The 23,809-nt window shown below is 41.5% G+C and overlaps 1 protein-coding gene across 2 annotated transcripts in view; it reads right to left on the reverse strand.

Moving 5' to 3' along the window:
- The window catches only part of SUGCT (succinyl-CoA:glutarate-CoA transferase), a 428,036-nt gene that overhangs the window by 301,574 nt on the left and 102,653 nt on the right, over positions 1-23,809 (reverse strand). The gene's annotated exons all lie outside the window — the stretch shown is intronic.

Below are 23,809 nucleotides of genomic sequence, written 5' to 3' on the forward strand. Positions count from 1 at the left end.
AATTGAGCATTTTGTGTGAATTTCTTGAAGATATTTGGTTAGCGAGTCTAGGAAACTAACTCATCAGGCAGTAGCAACTGGTAGCTTCCTTTTCAGTGGGGCAATCAATCCATTGTAAATTTGATGATGAATTTAAAGGAGTTCTTCAAACTATTCAACCTAGTTGGGGATAGGGTATGGCACTATTTTACAGTTTGACCCAAAGCCTAGAACGTATTCACTGTTCTACAGACAGGGAGTGAGGTTGAATGGGCCTTAAGAAGCATTGCTAACAACAAGGCAGCAGGAGACAACGGGATCCCAGCTGAACTGTTTAAAATCTTGAAAGATGATGCTGTCAAGGTGATGCATGCCATATGCCAGCAAATATGGAAAACACAAGAATGGCTATCAGACTGAAAAAAATGAACTTACATCCCCATATCAAAAAATGGAAATGCTAAAGACTGCTCAAACCTTCGTACATTGGCCCTTATTTCTCATGCCAGTAAGATGATGCTCAAGATCCCGCAAGGAAGACTCCAGCAATATATGGATTGAGAGTTGCCAGATGTACAAGCTGGGTTTAGAAAAGGCAGAGAAACGAGAGACCAATTTGCCAATATTCGCTGGATAATGGAGAAAGGCAGGGAGTTTCAGAAAAACATCTATTTCTGTTTTATTGACTATTCTAAAGTCTTTGACTGTGTGGATCATAATAAATTGTGGCAAGTTCTTGGTGGTATGGGCATACCAAATCACCTTATCTCTCTCCTGAGGAATCTGTATAAGGACCAAGTAGCAACAGTAAGAAATGACCATGGAACAACAGACTGATTCAAGATTGGGAAAGGCGTGCAGCAGAGTTGTATACTTTCTACCAACCTATTCAACTTGTATGCAGAACACATCATGCAATGTGCAGGGCTTGACGAATGCAAGGCTGGGGTGAAAATTGCTGGAAGAAACATTAACAACCTCAGATATGCACTTTGATGGCCAAAAGTGAGGAGGAGCTGAGGAGTCTTCTAATCAAGGTGAAAGAAAAAAGTGCAACAGCTGGGTTGCAGTTAAACATAAAAAACCAAGGTCATGGCAACCAGACCGATTGATAACTGGCAAATAGAGGGAGAAAATGTGGAGGCCGTGACAGACTTTGTATTTCTAGGTGCAAAGATTTCTGCAGATGCAGATTGCAGCCAGGAAATCAAAAGACGTTTACTTCTTAGAAGGAGAGCAATGACCAATCTCAATAAAATAGTAAAGAGTAGAGACATCACACTGGCAGTGAAGATCCGCATAGTAAAAACAATGGTATTCCCCGTAGTAATCTACGGATGTAAGAGCTGAACCATAGGGAAGGCTGAGCGAAGGAACTGTGGTGTTGGAGGAAAGTTCTGAGAGTGCCTTGGACTGTGAGAAGATCCAACTAGTCCATACTTCAGGAAAGAAAGCTTTACTGCTCATTGGAGGGAAGGATATTAGAGGCAAAGATGAAGTATTTTGGCCACATAATGAGAAGACAAGAAAGCTTAGAAAAGACAATTATGCTGGGGAAAATGGAAGGAAAAAGAAAGAGGGTCTGACCAAGGGCAAGATGGATGGATAGATGGATGGTATCCTTGAAGTGACTAGCTTGACCTTGAAGGACCTGGGAGTAGTGATGGCCATCAGGGAGCTCTGGCGTGGGCTGGTCCATGAGGTCATGAAGAGTCGGAAGCGACTGAACAAATGAACCACATAGACAGGAAAGGTAACAGCCATGAATGATTTCAAGGATATTTTGGTATGATTCACAAGGGATGTTCCTAGTGCCCAGATGTTCTGAAGAAACATGTTAAAAGTTGTGGAGTACTTTCAGGAGGCAGGTTAAAGCCGAAAGTGAATCCATATGTGTGGCTATACTGCACTAAAGCCAAGAATATGTGTGGGGTCATAGAAATGCTTGACAGAATTAAGTATAGCAAGACAGGGAAGGCAGTACAAAGCAATAACCATTGAACTAAAAAAAAACCCAAATCAACATGTAGTCAGGTTTACTCTCTCTTACAACCTGCTAAAGATTTGATTATTACAGGAAAGCAAAATGGAAGTAAAAAAATCTCCTATAACTAATATTACAGCACAACATTATACAACACACAAAAACAGCCTTGCTACTTGGAGCTTGCTCTGCCTTTCAACATGCCTAATGTTAAATTAAAAGGTTATAAGCATGTAATTGGCAACATGTGGCTTAAGAAGTTTAGAACTGGCAAGCAGACTGCAAAGGAAAATATATTTTCCTGGCCCTAATAACTATGAGTTAAACTCATGTTTCCAAAGTGTCATCATACTATATGCGAAGATGTGGTCTGGAAATATTAGGAACTCTACCTTAACAATGTCCAGCTTGAGTTACTGCAGATGCATCCTTTATGATAGTTCTTTTAACTGTCTAGAGATATAAAATTTCCCAAAATGTTGAAGTGCAGGTTGAGAAAAGAACCAAGATACACCTACCTACACAAACGCACACACACACTTTAGAGTTGAATAGATTAAAAACTGTGAGTAGAGAGGTAAGGCATGTTCAGCACTTTACCATAGTATTACTGCCAAACTTAATTTTATCATTTACACTTAAGAATAAACTGTGCAACAAGAAAGGCAGTTCATCCCTCTGTTTAATGACAAGCTTATGTTAGTAGGAACTGTATAAACGTATAGGTAGAAGTTGACTTCCTTGCCCTTTCCTACCCACAGCAACCTCTCTAGTTCCCTGGAAATGTTACACAGAGGATCAAAGGCACATGTTTTGCTGTCACAGGTGCCCAATGATGCGAGTGGGGGGGAACCCATCAAAATAAGACAGAGAGATTTATGTGGGTAGGGTTAGCCTTTTAATGGAGATGCATCATAGAATCATAGAATCAAAGAGTTGGAAGAGACCTCATGGGCCATCCAGTCCAACCCCCTGCCAAGAAGCAGGAATATTGCATTAAAATCACTCCTGACAGATGGCCATCCAGCCTCTGTTTAAAAGCTTCCAAAGAAGGAGCCTCCACCACACTCTGGGGCAGAGAGTTCCACTGCTGAACGGCTCTCACAGTCAGGAAGTTCTTCCTAATTTTCAGATGGAATCTCCTCTCTTGTCGTTAGAAGCCATTGTTCCGCGTCCTAGTCTCCAAGGAAGCAGAAAACAAGCTTGCTCCCTCCTCCCTGTGGCTTCCTCTCACATATTTATACATGGCTATCATATTTCCTCTCAGCCTTCTCTTCTTCAGGCTAAACATGCCCAGCTCCTTAAGCCGCTCCTCATAAGGCTTGTTCTCCAGACCCTTGATCATTTTAGTCGCCCTCCTCTGGACACATTCCAGCTTGTCAATATCTCTCTTGAATTGTGGTGCCCAGAATTGGACACAATATTCCAGGTGTGGTCTAACCAAAGCGGAATAGAGGGGTAGCATTACTTCCCTAGATCTAGACACTATGCTCCTATTGATGCAGGCCAAAATCCCATTGGCCTTTTTTGCTGCCACATCACATTGTTGGCTCATGTTTAACTTGTTGTCCACGAGGACTCCAAGATCTTTTTCACACGTACTGCTCTCAAGCCAGGCATTGTCCCCCATTTTCTATCTTTGCATTTTGTTTTTCCTGCCAAAGTGGAGTATCTTGCATTTGTCACTGTTGAACTTCATTTTGTTAGTTTTGGCCCATCTCTCTAATCTGTCAAGACTACTAAAATGGCTGTCCTTAAGAAGGTTCACTCAAATGATCTGGCCAGGGTGGTCCATGCCTTAGTCACCTCCATATTGGACTACTGTAATGCACTCTATGTGGGGCTGCCCTTGAAAACGGCCCGGAAATTTCAATTGGTTCAACGGGCGGCTGCCAGGTTGTTAACTGGTGCTCCTTACAGGGAGCGGTCAACCCTCCTGTTTAAGGAGCTCCATTGGCTGCCATTCATTTTCCGGTCCCAATTCAAGGTGCAGGTTCTTACCTACAAACCCTAAACGGTTTGGGACCCACCTACCTTCGTGACCGCATTTCTGTATACGAACCCACATGATCTCTTCAATCATCTGGAGAGGCCCTGCTCACACTCCCACCTCCATCGCAGGAGTGATTGGTGGAGACGAGGGAGAGCGCCTTTTCGGTGGTGGCCCCTCGATTCTGGAACTCACTCCCCAAGGACATCAGGCATGCCCCAACTCTGGCAGTCTTTAGGAGGAGCCTGAAAACATGGTTGTTTCAGTGTGCCTTCCCAGAATAAGGAAACTCCCAGCAATATGCCCCTAAATGCACTTTATCAATGATCTAGGATTGTCTGCACGCCCTTTCCTCTCCAAAATTCTATCCTAGTTATATATTTCACCTGGTCATGCTCAGCATTATTTTTTAAAAATTTTAATTATTACATTTGGGCCAGCCATAGGTTTTTAAGCATTGTTGTGCTATTGTTAATGTTTACTGCTTGTTTTTTGTTTATGAGTTTCATTTTATTGTTTTGTATTGCTGTTGTTGTTTTTGCTGATATCATTGTGGGCTCGGCCTCATGTAAGCTGCACCGAGTCCCTTGGGGAGATGGTAGCGGGGTACAAATAAAGTTTTATTATTATTATATTATTATTACCTTCTGAAACAACAGTTTTGGCAGTATATTTCCCAGCTTTCTCACTGAACTTTACATTCTGCTCACTCATGTAGTCAACATCTGTATCTACAGTGTAAGTCCCTCATCTACAGATCAGCACTAGCAACACAGTCAGTAAGCATGTGAAAGTCCTGCAAATTTTGTTGTGAGCCTTGAAGTCATTTCCAACTTACAATGATTTGGTTTTCTGAGGCTGAGAGTTTGTGACTTACCCAAAGGCACCAACTGGAGTTTAATTCAAGATAGATAAATTTGTCAGTTCTACTTTTTTCATCTTTTTGTTTAGTCTCATATGAGTCTGCTCTTCTACAACTGTCTTTAATTATTTTAAAATGAGTTTTTAACTACATTGGCCGTTTAATGATCTTTTAAAAATTTCTGTACCACATATTATTATAGCTATTTTGTTTTAATTGATACTTAAGCCACTTTTGATTCCATATTGGAATGATTAATGAGAAATATGCTGATTTTTGAAAAGTTCTTAACAACAACCAAAAACACAAACCAAACAACATTGTCACACATCTGTACCAGCCAAATTTAATAGTTTGCAACCCTAATGAAAATTCACCATACTCTCCAGTCTTTCACAGATCAAAACAAAAACACATGTGGCTAAGCTCAGAGCGAGCTCAAGATGGGAAACATTAGGAAGAATAGACATGCTAGGGGAGGCTGAGGCAGTTTGGATTTGCGTGATGACATTCGCTATTGAAGAGAGGGGCAGTGGGGTGAATCTGTTGGCCCACATGTTGCTCCCCTCATGGCAACGCTTCCCCCATCACGTGGGAAACATAGCCCTTGTGGAGAAGATCCACGCTGGCTCCATTAGAGCCAGCACAACATTTATTATTTATTTTATTTATTTCGGTTACTTCTACCCCACCCTTCTCACCCCGGAGGGGACTCAGGGCGGCTTACAAAGGAACAATTCGATGCCGACATCACATAACAGTAGTATAAAACAATCTAGCAGCAATTAACAGTTAACAAACAGTTTCTGCATTACAACAATAAAACCAATAAAGCCAATAAAACCAATAAAACCAATTACACCTCATTAACAGTCAGCGTTCACCATCTCATAGTCCAGTTTCCAATTCCACTTTGTCAATTCTGTCACTCCTAATCGTCTGATTGTCCTTATCTAGTTGTCAGATTGCCCAAAGGTCTGGTCCCACAACCATGTCTTTACTTTCCTCCTGAAGGAGAGGAGGGAAGTTGATGACCTAATTTCCTCTGGGAGTGAGTTCCACAGGTGAGGGGCCACCACTGAGAAGGCCCTGCTCCTCATCCCCACCAACCTCACTTGTAATAGCGGTGGGGTCAAGAACAGGGCCTCTCCAGATGATCTCAAACTCTGGGGTGGGACGTAGAGGGAGATGCGTTCGGACAGGTACGCTGGACCGGAACCGTATAGGGTTTTGTAGGTCAAAACCAGCACCTTGAATTGTGCTCAGAACTGGGCCGGCAGCCAGTGGAGCTGACACAGCAGGGGAGTGGTGTGCTCCCTGTATGATGCTCTGGTGAGTAATCTGGCTGCCGCTCGCTGGACCAGTTGAAGTTTCTGAACAGTCTTCAAGGGCAACCCCACGTAGAGTGTGTTGCAGTAGTCTATTCGGGGATGTAACAAGAGTGTGGACCACTGTGGCCAGATCAGACTTCCCAAGGTACGGGCGCAACTGGTGCACAAGTTTTAATTGTGCAAAAGCTCTCCCAGCCACCGCCCAGACCTGGGGTTCCAGGCTCAGCGATGAGTCCAGGATCACTCCCAAACTGCGAACCTGCGTCTTCAGGGGGAGTGTAACCCCGTCCAGCACAGGCTGTAACCCTATGCCCTGTTTGGCTTTACGACTGACCAGTAGGACCTCTGTCTTGTCTGGATTCAATTTCAATTTGTTAGCTCTCATCCAGTCCGACACAGCAGCCAAGCACCGATTCAAGGTCTGGACAGCCTCCTTGGTGACAGGTGAGAAGGAGTGACAGATTTGGACATCATCTGCGTAGAGATAACACCTCATTCCGAAACTCCGAATGATCTCCCCCAGCGGCTTCATGTAGATGTTAAACAACATTGGGGACAGAATTGAACCCTGTGGGACTCCACACGACAACGGCTGTGGGGCCGAACAGGTGTCACCCAGTAACACCTTCTGGGACCGACCCTCAAGAAAGGACTGGAGCCACTGCAAAGAAGTACCCCCAAGTCCCATATCTATGAGGCGTCCCAAAAGGATACCGTGATCGACGGTATCGAAGGCCGCTGAGAGGTCCAGCAGAACTAACAGGGACACACTCCCCCTATCCAGTTCCCTCCCAACATGGGCAGTCTCTCATTTTGGGAGTGAAGTGCTGTACGATGCTCCCACTTCACTTGTGGGCAGAACCTCCGCAGTGTGCCCATCCCTTGCTGGACTGGCTGGGAAGCATCCAAGGATGTTTCCCAAGTCCCATCTGATGAGGTGGTGAGTCTATTGAGAACAGCAAGATTCCACTGCAGCCTCTCTTCTTCCCCAACTGAGTTGACAAAGCGTAAACTACTTTGGCATTTTGAACTCAGTTTGCACTATTTTAATCAGAATTAATAAGATGAGGTCAAATGTAGAAAGAGGGAGGAAGAGAAAGAAACTAGGACTTTTTAGAAACAGTTGAAAAGTGGGATCAGAGAAGATTAACTGGGAATTTCACTGACAAGCAGAGTCAGTTGGAAGGTGTGCACTATCAACGCGACTGAATAAACAGATACTAAAAACCAGCAGTATAAGAACTATGTAATCCCTTCCCTGGAAGGATTACTTTGTCAGTTTCAATGTCTCTCACATGATTTACTAAACCAAAAACAATTCCACAATCTTTTCATCAGTCTTATGGACAAATGTGTAAACCTTGGTATAGTTTTATCGTAAAATAAACCAAAATATTTCTCGTCAAACAGTTATTTTCTCATCAATCCTTTCTCTAGATTCAAATGAGTACATTCAGAACTTCTTCACCCATGTGAAGAAGCCAGATCTATCAGGATTTGCCCTCATTCGTAGGGCCCCTTCATGGGACCCCAAATGTGATCTACACATATGCTCATCCATAATTTCAGTGTGTCAGTGGGTTCTCAGTAAACCTTTTGTCATAACTCCTTCCATTTTTTTTCAATTTTAATATGCTATTGATTGTAAGATGCGCACTAAATTCAGTATCACTAAAAAAAAAAAAACACTTTTTAAACAGTTTTTCCCTGTAGAGATGTTCAATGTATTGTCAAAGGCTTTCATGGCTGGAATCACTTGGTTGTTGTAGGATTTTTAGGGCTATATGGCCACGTTCTAGAGCAGGAGTCCTCAAACTTTTTAAACAGAGGGCCAGGTCACAGTCCCTCAAACTGTTGGAGGGCCAGATTATAATTGCAATAATAATAATAATAATAATAATAATAATAATAATAATAATAATTTCCTATGCACACTGCACATATCTTATTTGTAGTGCAAAAAACAATTAAAACCAACACCTCATGTCCTTCCGAAAAAGCCTCAAGACATGGCTGTTCGAGAAGGCATTTAATTAATGTGCTATAACAATGTGGTAAAGATGACTGGAATGGAACAAGGAATATGAGATTGGTTATGATTCCACTATGAGACGAAGCGGATTTTTAATGTAGTTTTGTAATTGTAATTGTTACGTAGTTTATATGTTGTTGTAATTGCCTCTCTGTAAACTGTCTTCTATATGTATGTACACCGCCATGAGTCGCCCTAAAGGGCTGAGAATGGCGGTTAATAAATGCATCAAATAAATAAATAAATAAATAAATAATTAAAATGAAGAACAATTTTAACAAATATAAAGTTATTATTATTTCAATGGGAAGTGTGGGCCTGTTTTTGGCTAATGAGATAGGATTGTTGTTGTTGTTGTTGTGTGCTTTTCCCTGAGCAAGGGCCGGGTAAATGACCTTGGAGGGCCATATCTGGCCCCCAGGCCTTAGTTTGAGGACCTACATGGCCAACATTGAATACTGGTGGGGTTGGGAGGATGTTTTTGAATTCTGGGAGTTGTAGTTCACCAACATCAAAAAGGAAGAGAAGGACAGGCGGAGAGATCTTCAGCCTTCTCTGCCAAAGGGTTCCTAAGATCATCAGAAATACGTGCTTTCTGATGGTCTTTGGTGACCCCTCTGAAACCCCCCTCACGGCTCCTCCAGGGGTCCTGCCCCCTAGATTGAGAAACACTGGTCTAGATAGAGCTTTACACACAGTTTCAGCTCACACTGACAATATTTTATTTCTTGATGAAGAAAACTTGCATGTGACTCTTCAATACTGGAAAAAACAGCTTTAAGATTGTTGGCTTATTCACATCCTTGATATTCTGCCAGATCAGCGGCTAAAGCAACTTGCACTTTTGTATAAAACAAAATAAGAGAATGGAAAACGACAGCAAAGAAAAAAATTAATGTATAAAAAACATATTCTATAAATTTAGCACTGTCCAAAGGGGAATGGAAATTTGAGTATGAAAAATGCAGACCTTGAAGAAGGGGAGCAACAGAAAAGACGTATGCTGGAAAAAATTAATAACTCTGAGTTACATAGATTGATAGAACAAATAAAACTCCGAGAACTCGGTTATTGGTTAGGTGACAGCTTTGCAATATAGTTTGCTTTGAATTGTGGGTAAATGGTTGAAGTTAATCTGAGGTCCCTGGTGCAAACCCTGATGTTCGCACCTCAGTCATTAAAAGACAGTAGACATCATCACTAAAACCACACATAATTTACAAAATTGGCAGTTCATGCTCAAAGGAGATCAGGATTTAAGCTATATGGAAAGTGAACTTCCTCTCACCCTGAAGAGGGTGCATCCTGTTGAATGAGGCTCAGTCAATGTGAAGAATTTCACAGACGATGTTTCTCTTAAAAATGACTTTTATTTCCAGCTCTGCTACTCTCATTTCCACAACCATTTACAATTTTAATTAATAAACCACATATGGTTTTCCTACTAAGATGTGTGTGTGTGTGTGTGATTCCTGCCTGTTTATATGGGACAAGACTCTGGAACATGAAAACACAATTCCTAATGGAAGTGAAGCCATAACTAGTTTTATGGTATATACTCCCAATCTATTTCCATGATTCATTGCTCTGGCCATATTTTTGCATAAACACAGGAAGGTTGTGTTACTCAGGCATGCACCACTCAAAGATATATGCAAACCCACCTGTCCAGTTTTCCCTATACACTGCTCTCCGAACTTCGCTAGATCATGATTACTGCTGAATATTGTGTGCAATAGGGGAGTGCAATGACCACAAGAATTGTATGACTCTGATTGGAAAACAACCCAATTTGGCTCAAATAGATCAGGAGGCTGATTACCCAGTTCAGTTCTAGTTCAAATGTTCTTCATCTTCCCATTAATTTTTCATTACACAAAAAAACTTGTGAGAAAGGAGAAAGAGAAAAAAGAAGAAAAACCTTATTAAAAGTAATCTATATAAATAAAAATGTAATGTTCATTTGTGGTATTCACAGAACTCAAAAACCCCTGAGCGAATTGGCATCAAACAACCCAATGTATGTCCTTCACTCAAAAAAATTAATTTTGTCATTTGGAAGTTGTGGTTGCTGGGATTTATAGTTCACCTACAATCAAAGAGCATTCTGAACTCCACCAATGATGGAACTGAACCAAACATGGCACACAGAACTCCCATGACCAACAGAAAATACTGGAAGGGTTTGGAGGACATTGACCTTAAGTTTTGGAGTTGTAGCTCACCTATACCCAAAGAGCAATGTGGACCCAAACAATGATGGATTTGGAACAAACTTGGCACAAATACTCAATATGCCCAAATGTGGAGTTTGGGGAAAATAGACCTTGGCATTTGGGAGTTGTGGTTGCTGGGATTTATAGTTCACCGACTATCAAAGAGCATTCTGAACCCCACCAACGACAGAATTGGACCAAACTTCTCACACAGAACTCCAGGACCAACAGAAAATACTGTGTTTTCTGATGGTCTTTGGAGACCCCCCTGACACCCTCTCATGACCCCCCCCCCCAGGGGTCCTGCCCCCAGGTTGAGAAATAATGGTCTAGATAGAGCTTTACACACAGTTTCAGCTCACACTGACAATATTTTATTTCTTGATGAAGAAAACTTGCATGTGACTCTTCAATACTGGAAAAAACAGCTTTAAGATTGTTGGCTTATTCACATCCTTGATATTCTGCCAGATCAGCGGCTAAAGCAACTTGCACTTTTGTATAAAACAAAATAAGAGAATGGAAAATGACAGCAATCAAAGAGCATTCTGAACCCCACCAACGATGGAATTGAACCAAACTTGGCACACAGTTCTCCCATGACCAACAGAGAATATTGGAAGGATTTGGTGGGCAGTGTCCTTTAGTTTTGGAATTGTCGTTCACCTACATCCAGAGATCACTGTGGACTGATGGATCTCGACCAAACTCTACACGAAGACTCAATATGCCCAAATGTGAACACTGGTGGAGTTTGGGGGAAATAGAATCTTGACATTTGGGAGTTGTAGGTGCTGGGATTTATAGTTCACCAACAATCACAGAGCATTCTGAACTCCATCAATGATAGAATTGGGCCAAACCTCCCACACAGAACCCCCATGTGAGCCACAGCAACGCGTGGCAGGGGACGGCTAGTCTCCAATAAAAAATCACACAAATCCATACAGAGTTCAGCAACAAGTAATCATATGCCTGAATAAGGATCTCATTCAATTGGGGAGTGAGGAGTGGGGGAAATCATGTTCTTACCATAGCGTTTCATTCAATTTATAAGGAAAACAGGTAATATATTCACCCCCATCACACACAATGGACTTTTGTCCATTTTTACTGTAATCCTCCAACTTCTGGCCGATCACACAGGCAAGCATAATCCGCACCCATGCCACATTATTCTTTTTTTAAAGAAAAGAGAAACTTCAACTCCAAAATCTAAGTTTTAAAAGGGGGGTGGGTGATATAGCTATGGAAAGCTATTAAGAATAAAGCAGATTTCCTGAAAGAAGAACCAGGAAAATAAGATTCTGACTATAAATAGAAGGTCGGCTGCTGTCTTCACCCTGTTGCCTTGTTTTATACTCGTATTCTATTTTGAAATGGTCATATGACTGATCAAATAAATAAATAATAATAATAATAATTATTATTATTATTATTATTATTATTATTATTATTATTATTAGCTATGGAAAAGTGGTGATATGTTGAAAGTGCACAATTCCTGAAGAATAAATTGTTTTTTAAAAAACTATAAAAGTTTCATGCACGAGGATTCATAAAATAACAGATACATAGTTGGAAGAAACCACATGGGCCATCTAGTCCAACACCCTGCCATGCAGGTAAAGCACAATCGAAGTACTCCTGACAGATGGCCTCTGTTTAAAAGCTTCCAAGGAAGAAACATCCACTACACTTCAAGGCAGAGGGTTGTACTGCTGAATAGCTCTTACAGTCAGGAAGTTCTTCCTAATGTTCATATGGAATCTCCTTTCCTGTAATTTGAATGCATTGCTTCAAGTCCTAGTTTCCAGGGCAGTAGAAAACTAGCCTGTACCCTCTTATGACACCCTTTCACATATTTATATATGGCTGTCATTGTCTCCTCTCAACCTTCTCTTCTGCAGGCTAAACATATCCAGTTCTTTAAGATGCTCCTCATTGGACATGGTCTCCAGATCTCTGATCATTTTAGTTGCTCGCCTTTGGACCCCTTCCAGCTTGTCAATATCTCTTTTTAAAGTGTTGGTGCCCAGAATTGAGCACAGTATTTCAGGTGCGGTCTAACCAAACCTGAATACAAAGATGCCATGATTTCCCTCGATCTAGACCAGTGGTTCTCAACCTGGGGTCCCCGGATGTTTTTGGCCTACAACTCCCAGAAATCCTACCAGCTGGTAAACTAGCTGGGATTTCTGGGAGTTGTAGGCCAAAAACATCTGGGGACCCCAGGTTGAGAACCACTGATCTAGACACTTCTTTTCCCATTGCCTTTTTTAGCTGCTGCATCACACTGTTGTCCACAAAGACTCCAATATCTTTTTCATATGTACTGTCGTTGAGACAGGCATCACCCATCCAGTATCTTTGCATTCCATTTTTTTCTGCCTGAGTGTAGTATCTTACATTTGTCCTTTTTGAAATTAATTTTGTTAGTTTTGGCCCAGCTCTCTGTTGAGGTCATTTTGAATTCTGATCCTGTCTTCTGGAGTATTAGCTATCCCCCCTAATTTGGTGCATCTGAAAACTTGATAAACATATCCTCTAAACCAGGGGTCCTCAAACTAAGGCCCGGGGGCCGAATGCGGCCCTCCAAGGTAATTTACCCAGCCCTTGCTTAGGATCAACCTAAGTCTGAAACTACTTGAAAGCACACAACGACGACAACAATCCTATCTCATGAGCCAAAAGAAGCCCACACTTCCCATTGTGATACTAATAAGTTTATATTTGTTAAATTGTTCTTCATTTTAATTATTGTATTGCTTTAAGTGATTTTTGCACTACAAATAAGATATGTGGTATGCATAGGAATTCATTCATGTTTTTTTTTTCAAATTATAATCCGGCCCTCCAACAGTTTGAGGAACTGTGACCTGGCCCTCTGTTTAAAAAGTTTGTGGACCCCTGCTCTAAACCTTCATCCAAGGCATTAGTAACTATATTGAATCGTACTGGGCCCAGGAAGAACCCTGCAGCACTCCACTAGTCACTTCTTTCCCAGATTATGTGAAACCATTGATGAGCACCCATGAGTTTGGTCACTTAACCGATTACAGATCCATCTAATAGTTGCATGCCTAGCCCACATTTGACTAGTTTGTTTGCAATAAGGTCATGGGGGACTTTGTCGAAAGCCTTACTGAAATCAAGATATGCTACATCCACAGCATTCCCTGAATCTACTAAGCTTGTAACTTTATCGAAAAAAGAGATAAGATTAGTCTGGCATGACTTGTTTCTAAGAAATACACATTGATATTTAGTAATCACAGCATTCCTTTCTAAGTGATTGCAGACTGCCTCCTTAATGGTCTGCTCTAGAATCTTTCCTGGTATTGATGTCAGGCTGACTGGATGGTAATTGTTTGGGTCCTCTTTTTTCCTTCTTGAAGATAGGGACAACATTTGCCCTCCTACAGCCTGCTGGGACTTCTCCTGTTCTCCAAGAATTCTCAAAGATTATTATCAGTGCTTCGGAAATTACTTCTGCTAGTTCCTTCAATACTCTTGGAGGTAGTTCATCTGGCCCTGGAGATTACTGACAAGAAAAGAAGCATTGAAGCTAATTTCAAGAATTCCCACAGGAACACCCATTCTTAAATGTCGCTAAAACTATCTAACATGGGGGAATCTTATAGCTCCCATGCCAAGTGTAAATAGCCGTTTCTGTGGGAATCAAGAGCTCTGAAGATTATTGCTACCTGACTCCAAAAACCTCAGTTTCTGCACACTTTAAGCACATTTTAAGATGGTGTTCCACGAGGAACGGTCAGAAGTAACTTTTGTGTCATATGATGGGCTCAATGGGACTCCCCTCTTTAAAAGGGGGGGGGGAATCCTGCGTCTGCTGAGGTGCTAAGTATCAATACAGGTATACCTTAAATAACCAAGTATATGTTCCTAGAGATTACTTTAACACAAACTGTATTGTAGGAAGAATGGAGATAGGTTCCACAAAAAATAGCAGCTTGAAGTGTTTCAGCAAAGTTTTAAATTCAAAACAATGTTTACATAGGAAATGAAATATTCAAGTCACTAAAACTTTGCCTACATAAAGAAAAATATTTCTAGAGATCTTGCTTCAAAAATGTATCCTGGGATGACTTCTTACCAACCTCCACTATTTTATAATTTCCATTTTAGTGGCCAAACCCTGTAGAGCTATGCTTTTTTTTTAACACACAACTCCTGCATCTGCAGAGATATATTTCAATAGCCCTTGTGGAAACTTGAAACCATTGATATTAGTGAACCTTATATTTTGACTATGCTTGGACCGAAACATACCATAGAACCACATTGGAGGACCTTGAGATTCCCACAAACTCTTCCGGTGGGAGTAATTTCTGAAGTGTGAGTAAGTGAAACCATGGATATGGAATCCCCAAATAAACAGGTCTTACTATACTTAGTCAAGTAGATTTATTGGCTTCTCCCCTTTCTTTCTATGTTGTGGTTCATTCATGCTCGGTAAGGGATTCTTGAGGCAACTGCTATTTACTTTGCCTGTTTCAGCAAGATCAGCTCCCTCCCTCCTAACCTTCGGAAAGAAACTGGAGATATGGCTGTGGGACCAAGACTTTGAATAGTAATGCAGTGCAATAAGGGAAGATGGAATATGTGCAATCATGACTTGAACTGCTTTTTGACTAAGATATCGGATTATGTGGTTCTTGCTAATCATTAGTTTTAATGTCCTTATGCTTTTTAATCTTATGTTTTAATGTATATATTTATTTTACTATATGCCTTTTTTATGGCATAGAATTGTTACCTTTTGTAAGGCCGCTCTGAGTCCCCTTCAGTGAGAGAAGGGCAGAATATCAATACTATAAATAAATAAATAAATAAATAAATAAATACTATAGTATTGTTGTAGTAGAGTGTGCTGGTCAAGCTACAATTGGTAGTAGAAGGGGAAAGAGGGCTGCTCAGGTGTTGGAACAAGAGCGGCAAAGGAAATGAATTAGGGAGATATTCATGACACCTACAGATACTGATTCGTTCGAAGGTTTCTCAGATTCTGAAATGGAGGAGGAGGGAGATGGGAGTAGAGCTTTGAAGTGAGTTACTCGGGAGCAAGAGTCAGATGAAGAACGGGAAAGGAAGCGGATCCATGAAATACTTAATGCTCCAACAGAGGAGGAAGACTTTATGGGGTTCACAGGGAGTGATGGAACTGGGAGTGATAACGGAGAGGAGGATGGGCTGGACTGGACCCGTTTGCAAGAGATCGGGGACATATGTACACAATCAACATCTAGTGATGAGTTTGAAGGGTTTTCGAGAGACTGGCAACCTGGTAATACATGGGGTGATCTAAGTCTTGATAGACGCTGGAAAAGTTGGAGGGACGGGCAGTAGCGAGCAGCTGTGGAAGCTAAGGCAGCTGAGAGTGATGAAGACAGGGTGGAGAACAGTTCATCATCCGATAATGAGTTATAGGATAAAAGAAGGTATCAAACATTAGGGACTTTGCAGTAGGCAAAGTGTTGTATTCGGACTTGGGACTTTGTTGCTTCCATTACTCTCGCCTTGGGTCCTGGGACTGCAGACTGCTGCGTTACCGTTTTTCTACTGACTGGAATCTCATAAGTGCTGACTTCTACTTCCCTTCTGACTCCGGATTGTTTTTGGACCTGAACTTCCGCTTTTGGATGTGCTTCGACTTAGTACTGCTTTCTGACAACGTTTTTGCTTGCTTCCACCTTGTTTCTTTGTGTTTCAAGAACTCTGTGACTTTGGAGCAGTTTGTTGGAAATTTCAGTTATCCCGGATTATATTCCAGTATAATCCGGATTATTTTCTATAATTTCCTTTTGCATAGCAGGTTGCTACAGACTTTGTTTTCTTTTCTAGATACACTGAGTTAAGTGTTTCTAAGCTATTTTTGTTGTATTAATAAATCTTGTTTGGACCTTTTACTTGTGTTTGGCTCCTTTAAGGACAAGGATTACCTTGGCTAGAAACTGCTCATTGCCAAATCACGCAATATTGCACTGTCTACTGAAGACTAATTGTAAACTGTGTTTTTCTCTGTGTTTCTCCAGCCCTCTTTCACCAACCTGCTAATACTGGTGCTGCTAAAATGCTTCCAGTCAGATAAAGAACAAAGGGAAAAGGTTGGCATTTAACAGGACTATAAAGACTTCGTAAAGTGTAGCTACTTTGCCACTTATTTAAATAGTAAAGCATAATAAAGTGCTCTATTGGGTATGTGTATTATTTATTACTTATTTATTTCTATCCCAACCGTCTCACCTCTCAGTAGACTCATAGTGGCATACAACATACATTTAGGCAAAAATTCAATGCCTCATTATGCAAACCATATAAAACATAACATAAAATCACTAGAAACAATAGATATATAAATACAATTTAAAAACATTAAACATATTAAAACATAATAAACCCATACACAAATAATGCATTACACCAATCCCTTAAGCACCCTACTAGGTCCTCCCCGCTCCCCCTCTCATGAATACCTATTTTACCCCACTGTTGCAGTGCACATCTTTTAGCCACCAAAAAGACAAGAAGCATGGTTCAAAATCTGAATTTTGATTTGGAAATCCAAATGCTTCTGTATCTAAATAGAAATGAATATATACATTTCCATGCTTGTCAGAACTGGATAGAATCTACAGGTATAGCAACCCCACACAAAGAGATGACCAAATGACATCTGCCAAATTTCAGAAAAATACCTGTAGCCAAGGGGGTTTGTGTTACAGACCTTTAAATCATGATTTTTCTTTTTGTTAAGGAAGATTGGTGATACCTTATTTCTTGGCAAAACTGAATGAAATTTGCAGATCCTCCTAAGAGGCTCAGGCTGGCCAAGTTTCAGTTTGGGAGCTTCCCAGAAAGATGGATTTATCCCCCTAAGTTTTAGCAAGAAGTTACTTGGAAAACAACTTTGCAGAACAGAGGTGGCTCTAGTTAGGAAACTTGGAAAATTTCAAGAAACATTCAGAGTTTGGGTAAAAGATTAGGGTTCATATTTCAAGGTTATTTGCTTGCTTCCTCCTCCACATTGGGTTTGAAAACAATTCATATGCAGTCATATTCCTATTGTTAAGTGATTTTGGCTTCCACAAGAACCATGGGTTCGGGGCCTGGCATGCTAAGCTCCAAAGATTGAATAGACATGGACAGGTTGACGGCAAAAGGAACAGAGGCATTTATTCACCTTGGCCAAAGCAGATGCCAGCAGAATCTGCACTGTAATGACTGATATGAGGTATTGAAAACATAAAGAAGCATTTAAAGACATTTGACAGTAGTTCAAAACAATGGACTTTTGCCACCCTGAGTGCTGATTGGCTCAGCCCAGGGATGGCTAGGGTTCACACACTGGTTGACTGAGATGTGTCATCTACTGCTGTTTCAGTTTGGTTTCTTGGTTTGCTGGAAACTTGGTTTGCTAGAAACTGTTTTTGGTGTGATATTATAATTTTTTTTCACTAATTAAACAAAAAACAACTATAAAACTTGCCCCAGACATGCGGAAATAATAACGAAACGACCTCAAACCAATAACGAAACGAATACATAACGAAATACGAAGCATTTACGAAACGAATTGAAAAATTCGTTTCGTTTTTAGGTTGCTCCAGAATGGTTCGTTATCGTTATCAAACCAATAACGAAACGAATACATAACGAAATACGAAGCATTTACGAAACGAATTGAAAAATTCGTTTCATTTTTAGGTTGCTCCAGAATGGTTCGTTATCGCTTTGCTCAAGCTGAAGTTTTGTGGCTGTTGCTTGATCCGCCTCTCATGGGTATGGGAAAGGAAAGAATATGGGTAGGTTTGGGCTGATGGGTACTAACGGCCCCAATCTCACCTGTCCAGAATGGAACAATGGGTCTTGTCAGACTTAACAAGTCTACAAGGCTTGAATGACTGTTGGACCTTGAATGGGTTCTTGAGGAGAAGCTCTAGCTAGGTATTGTGAAATCCTCATGGCTCTTCCTTGGGTTCATTGTGAAACTCTCAGTGTTGTTGTAAAGAGATTACATCCCTTTCTAGATGGAACGATGACATTTACCCTGAGGCATGTATATGTGCTTGGTGGAATTTGGTGAGTTCATGTTGGAAGTCATCTGGAACTGGGTTTTTAGGGTAAAGGTCATTTGTGGGCTCTACGCCTGGGCACCCTCGGGGCTGTGGGTTCTGGGGTTTGCTTCAAAGCAAACCCCAAAACCCACAACCACCTCAAAATAATGTCTACACTTATCAGAAAATTCAGACTTAAAGGAACCAGGAGCCGCTTTGACACAACTCCAGGAGACCAGGCCTGTAGCAAGGGGGGGGGGGGTTAGGGGTTCAACTCCCCCCCCCCCGAAATTTTTCAGGTTAAAAAAAATAAACCTGGTTTACTCATAAATTTTAACTGGTTAACCAAATCCCAATGCTAAGTCTATGAGACACAAAAAATTAAGAGTCCCTCCAGAACTGCAAGCACTATCTCAAGCAAATATCGACAATTTATTCACACTGTCATTACTTGCAGCAATAGCCAATGTAGCGAAGCAACCAAGCTGGGGGGGAGGGGGGTTAGATTTGAAGGCCCTCATGAAGGAGACCAGACTTGGTGGGGGTGGTGGATAGGGGTGGAGCTGCAGGCTATTGAAGGCTGCTCTGGCCCTGCTGTGCTCTTTGCTTCAGCGTGAACTAAGAGGCAGGTTTCAACCCCCCTCCCCGAAATGTACAACCCCCCCCCCCGAAATTTTCAACCCTCCCCGAATTTTTTTTCTGGCTACGGTCCTGCAGGAGACCTTTTGCCAAGGGCTCACTGGGGCCACTGTGTCATCAAAAGCAAGCAGCTCTCTTTTAGAGGCTTGCTTGTGACATCATACTTCTGGTCATATGGCTCAGCATCTGGCGTGACTTCATCAGAAATGTGATATCACCAGCAACTTGCTGGTGATGATGAAATAGTGGAACTAGTGATGGTAACAACAGCAGATCAGGCTGGCTCCAGCCTCATTCAGCTATCCACACCTTTGGAAACTCCAGAGTAAATCCCATGTTTCACTATTGTGGAGTAACAGCTAGATGCAGCAGGTGTGCTCCCCACCTGATCCATACGTCTTGTAGACTCACTGTAGCAATTGAGTAGTGAGTCCACATTATTTTAGCTATGTAGATACAAACTAAGCCAAATCCCAGAATAAAGAAGTTAATCAGAATGATTTGGACTGATTTGCATCAACTCAAGGTAGAAATTCACCCGATTCAGTTCTTGAGTGGAGCAACCTGGTCCAAAGCAAACCAATGTCGAGATCACAAATAAGCAGGAAAATCTAGATAGTGTGTCTGCTTAATGACAATAGAAGAAGACAAGGAGTAATGTAATGGAGGGAAAAGGGCAGCCAAGTTAGGAAAGAACAGAAATGTCAAATTATGTAGTGAAAACAACAAAAACAGAGAATTTAGGGATAACTACTTCTGCCAAGCAGCTAACAAAGCTTCTGGAAAAACTATGCCGAGCAAGCATGACAGGTTTCATCTGACAATTAGTCATCTTTTTTTGTAAGAGATTGTAGTTTAATTTTCATTCAGGAGGGAAACATGCGTCTGGGCAGCACTGCAGACTGTTTACATGACTGAATGTCCCATCACACACAAAAAACAAGAACCCTAGACTTCTTCCTGACCTCTAGTTTTGTGAAAGAGCTTATTCATTTCTTTCTTCTTCTTTTTTTTAATGTAGAGACTAATTTAATGACACGAGCTTCTTGTCTGCAGACTAGATACAGGTTGACTACCTCAATGAGGCCTCTGTTAAAAGCATTTATATTACTTTAGGAGATAATCTGAGTAATTTTTCTAAGGATTTAAATTGAGTGTGGTAAAACTGTTAAAAGGGCTCATAAGAAAGTCAGAAGAGTTATGTTGCTTTATATTACAACTCCACAGTCACTAAGTTTGGAGTAAATTCCAGTATAGACATCAACACATATTATACCCCCACCTTGCCCCAGGAAATGTAGAAGCTATAACTGTGAAGTTGGCTTACTGATTTTAATGTGTGATGTTCTTGTTTATGTTTGGGGATTACTTTTCTATTTTACTAAAGATCCAGGCACGAACCTACTATACAAAAGGTTGTACAAACTACTATAACCATGGAATCCCTTTCTGTTCATTTCATATACTCCAACTGTCCTGATTTGGTCCTGATTTAGTCTTTTCTTGTTTCCCCTTTTCAACTGCTTTTAATATACTCCAGTTTCTGTTTTCTCCTACTACTTCCCCTGTTTTTTTCTTTGTGTACCACTGCAATTAACTGGGTTTCAAGTCCTTTGCACCATTTAACACCAAAGAAAGAAGAGGTTGAGCAAAACTGCACCTTTCTCAGTAGGTCCAAGGTCAAAGCAAAATGATGATAATGCCTGCCCTGCTTTTTGTCTTGCATTTTCCTTCCTAGTCCTATATTTTGTACTTCTCCAGGGAAGGATTTATTTACTCGACACCAAACCAGAAAAGCGGTCAACCCTCCTGTTCAAGGAGCTCCACTGGCTGCCATTCATTTACCGGACCCAATTCAAGGTGCAGGTTCTTACCTACAAAGCCCTGAACGGTTTGGGACCTGCCTACCTGCGTGACCGCATCTCTGTATACGAACCCACACGATCCCTTCGATCATCCGGAGAGGCCCTGCTCTTGATCCCACCAGCCTCGCAGGCATGATTGGTGGGAACGAGAGAGAGGGCCTTTTCCGTGGTGGCGGTCAACCCTCCTGTTCAAGGAGCTCCACTGGCTGCCATTCATTTACCGGACCCAATTCAAGGTGCAGGTTCTTACCTACAAAGCCCTGAACGGTTTGGGACCTGCCTACCTGCGTGACCGCATCTCTGTATACGAACCCACACGATCCCTTCGATCATCCGGAGAGGCCCTGCTCTTGATCCCACCAGCCTCGCAGGCATGATTGGTGGGAACGAGAGAGAGGGCCTTTTCTGTGGTGGCCCCTCGACTCTGGAACTCTCTCCCTAAAGATATCGGACAGGCCCCAACTCTGGCAGTCTTTAGGAGGAGCTTGAAGACGTGGTTGTTCCAGGGTGCCTTCCCGGAATAATGATCCCATAGCACTTTGTCCTCCAAGCACTTTATATATTTTAGGTCTGCTCGTATGCCCTTCCACAAACACCACTATCACCTTTTCGTCCATGTCTCAGCATTATTCCCAATTTTAACTTTACATTTGGCCTTCCCACTGTTTTAATTCTGTTTGTCTTATTGCTAATGCTGTATATTTTATTGTCTATGTTTTTATTTTGATTGCTTGTGTTGTTGTTGTTGTTGTTGTTGTTGTTGTTGTTGCTTGTACTGTTGTATTCGGGTTCGGCCTCATGTAAGCCGCACCGAGTCCCTTGGGGAGATGGTAGCGGGGTATAAATAAAGTGTTATTATTATTATTATTATTATTATTATTATTATTATTATGTGTATACTACTGAAAAAACTCACGGTCTCTTCCTTAGTTCAAGAGATCATGAAATCATGACTTGAAAACAACCAGTTTCCAAGCACCTAACAGACAAACCATAGTTTAGAGTTGCTTACCAGTTTTATTATTTGCTCAATACCGGCTTTTATAGATTCAGATGTTGAGTTCTGTTTTCATGAAACAGATCCCAAAGGTTAAGTGGCAGCCATACATGTTGTTCCCCACTTTTAAAAATGTTAGATTTACTATATACGAGGGCTTCTTAAACATTTCTACTCAGGACTCCTTTCCGCTCGAGAAATTCTTACATGACCCTGGTAAAAAGGTAAAGGTTTCCCTGACATTAAGTCTAGTCCTGTCCAACACTGGGGGGGGGGGGGGGGGGGTGCTCATCTCCATTTCTAAGCTGAAGAGCCGGTGTTGCCCTAGAAACCTCCAAGGTCATGTGGCCAGCATGACTGCATGGAGCATCATTACCTTCCCGCAGAAGTAGTACCTATTAATCTACTCACTTTTGCATGTTTCCAAACTGCTAGATTGGCTGAAAATGGGCCTGATAGAGGGAGCTCACACCGATACCAGATGCGAACCGCCAAACTTTTGGTCAGCAAGTTCAGCAGCTCAGCAGTTTACATTTGCTCATAATAAGCATTTGATCAATTAATGCAATTAAAGCTTGTGCGCCAGCTGTGCCCGTACCTTGGGAAGTCTGACTTGGCCACGGTAGTCCACGCTCTCGTTACATCCCATATAGACTACTGCAATGCTCTCTACGTGGGGCTGCCACTGAAGACTGTCCGGAAGATTCAACTGGTCCAACCGAGAGCAGCCAGATTGCTAACTGGAGAGGCTCTCAGGGAGCATACAACCCCCCTGTTGCACCAGCTCCACTGGCTGCCAGTTTGCTACTTGGCACAATTCAAAGTACTGGCTTTAACCTTTAAAGCCCTAAACAGTTCTGGCCCAACTTACCTGTCCAAACATATCTCCTCTTATGAACCATCTAGAACCTTGAGATCGTCCAGAGAGGCTCTGCTCTTGGTCCCGCCTTCGTCACAGGTACGTTTGGCAGGGACGAGAGACAGGGCCTTTTCAGCAGTGGCCCCCCGGCTATGGAATGCCCTTCCTAGAGAGATTAGATCTGCTCCTTCCCTCTTAACATTTCAGAAGCAAGTCAAAACGTGGTTGTTTGAGTAAGCGTTCACAAACACAGAGTAACGGATATGGATAAATGATATAGGAAATTGATGATTGACGATGGAATCGGACAATGCTTGACAATAAGGAGACACCAGTGATGTTGTTTTTACTGTTGCTGTGGTTTATGTCATTGCAATGTTTTTAAATTGTATTGTGATACTATGTATACTGTTTTGTTGGAAACCGCCTTGAGTCGCCGATAGGCTGAGAAAGGCGGTATACAAATAAAGTAAATAAATTTATTTTATTTTATTTTATTTAGCCATTTTGTATACCGGTCTTCTCCCCTCTATCGGGGGACTCGGGCCGGTTTCCAACAATAAAATCACAAAACAATCATTAAAAACATCATATAACATATTCAATTAAAACGTTATAATAGCAAAATGCAATCACATAATAACAATGGTCAGTCGTCATAGTGAATTCGTTGTCCATCATTCATCGTCATCTATCCGATCACAGAAATATTGACTCCCTCGTCGAAAGCCAAACCCCATAGCCAGGTTTTCACCCATTTTCTGAACGACAGAATGGAGGGGGCAGTTCTGATCTCCAGTGGGAGAGAGTTCCAAATAAATAAATAAATAAATCAGCACTTGCCAGGCTGGCTAAACTGAATGGTTTTCCTTTTTATGAAGTACAGCTGAAGCATTTTCTGCAGTCTACTGTAAACACTGCACAACAGATTTGTGTAAATGTCTAAAACAGCCACTGGGAGATGTTCAGAAAATGTT

This window comes from Anolis sagrei, chromosome 6 (assembly GCF_037176765.1).
Source record: "Anolis sagrei isolate rAnoSag1 chromosome 6, rAnoSag1.mat, whole genome shotgun sequence".
Classification (NCBI taxonomy): Eukaryota; Metazoa; Chordata; class Lepidosauria; order Squamata; family Dactyloidae; genus Anolis; species Anolis sagrei.